Raw genomic sequence first — 2,057 nt, 5'->3', positions numbered from 1 at the left:
GCCACTGAGCTGCCAACAGGTGGCAGGATGGCTCAGCTAAAAAAACAAACAACAACAACAACAAAAAACCAAAAACTATTCACCCATTTCTCCCATTCCCCATCCTGTGCCTCTTGCAACTACCAATCTCTTTTTTGTATCTATGAGCTTGTGTTTTTTTTAGATTCCTCATATAAAAGAGATCATATGGTATTTGTCTTTCTCCATTATTTTACTTAGCATGTGAATGTGAATGTAAAGCTTTGCATTTTGTCAAAAGCTCTTTATTCGCCAGTTGGGATGATAATGCAAATTTTGGGGTTTATTTTTAAAGATTTTATTGAGGAATTGGGGGAGGAGAACAGCTCTGGGGAATCGAGGGAAGGGGAACAGACAAGTTGCTGTCTTTTTGTTCTTCAGTCTAGTTGTGGAGGACGTCGCTTCACTGGCCCGTGTTGGTATCATCATTGCGCTCCTCCTGGTGAGGCAGATTGGTCACCGGCCTCTGGACGGCTGCTCACAGCGGCTCTTGGCAGCTCACACTAGCTGCCGGCCACTCATGCTGGCTGCCGGCCACACACGATAGCTTATGGCAGCCCACTGCAGCCCTACTGCAGCCTACGCCATCGCAGGCGAATCACAGCAGCCCAGCTCCAGGTCGAGCTGTTATTCACCTTCTTAGCTACAGAGGGCAGTGTCACTGGACCTCATGTGGGATCCAAACAGGGGCTCTGCAGCTCAGAGCTGGTGTCCCAAGCCAGCTCTTACCAACGCACCACTCTGCTGGCCCGATAATGCATTTTTATCCCTTCACTTTATTAATGTGGTGTATCACACAGATTTTTGTATGTTGAACCATCCTTGCGTTGTGGAAATAACTCCCACTTGGTCATAGTGTGTGATTCTTTTAACATGCTGCTGGATTTGGCTTGCTAGTATTTTGTTAGTAGATTTTTGCATCTATATTCATCAGAGATATTGATTTGTAGTTTTCTTTTCTTGTGATGCCATTGTCTAGTTTTGGTAGCAAGGTAATGCTATCCTCAGAATGAGTTAGAAAGTGTTTACTCCTCTTCAATTTTTTGGGGAAGAGTTTGAGAGAGATTGGTGTTAATTCTTTATTAAATGATTGGTAGAATACTCCATCAAAGCCATCCAGTCCTGGGCTTTTCTTTCTTGAAGGTTTTTGATTAGTGGTCTACTCTTCTTACTAGTTATAGACCTATTTAAATTTTTTATTTAATCTTGAGTTAGTTTTGGTAGATTCTTTATTTCTAAGATTCTGTCCATTTCATGTAGGTTATCTAATTTGTTGACATAGAACTCTAAATAGTAGTCTCTTATAGTCTTTTTTTCTTCAGTTTCTTTTTAGTTTCAGGTGTACAAAATAACATAGTGATTAAACATTTACACACTTGACAAAGTGTTAACCCCAAAAAGTCTACTACTCATTTGACCCCATACATAGCTATTACAATACCATTGACTATATTTCTTATTTTGTATCATATATATATATATATATATATATATATATATATGATTATATGCAGAGGAGCCAAAAAATGTATACACATTTTAAGAAAGGAAAAAACTATTAAAATTGTAATACTCACTATATACCAATAACAAAAGATGGATACAAGTCACATTTGACTTCTGCAATTACAAGAGGTGCTCAAAATGGTTACCATCAGTGTACAGGCACTTCTGATTATAGCCAACTACTGCTTGGGCACTTTGACCAAAGTGTCCACTTTTTTTTTTTTTTAGAAATTTTATTTGGGAACAGTGTGTTTTTCCAAGACCCATTAGCTCCAAGTCAAGTAGTTTCCTTTAATCTAGTGTGGAGGGCACAGTTTTGTGGTCCATGTGGGGATCGAACCGGCAACATTGGTGTTATGAACATTGCGCTCTAATAACCTGAGCTAACCGACTGCCCCAAAATGTCCACTTTTATACATTTTTGGCACCCCCAGGGGAATATATATATATATATATATATATATATATATATATATATATCAGTTGTTTCCATCTCTTGGCTATTGTGAATAGCACTGGAGGAAAAATAAGGG

Source organism: Hipposideros armiger, unplaced genomic scaffold (assembly GCF_001890085.2).
Source record: "Hipposideros armiger isolate ML-2016 unplaced genomic scaffold, ASM189008v1 scaffold_202, whole genome shotgun sequence".
In the NCBI taxonomy this organism is placed as follows: Eukaryota; Metazoa; Chordata; class Mammalia; order Chiroptera; family Hipposideridae; genus Hipposideros; species Hipposideros armiger.
The sequence above is the reverse complement of the archived record's forward strand: the minus strand, read 5'-3'. Positions refer to the sequence as shown.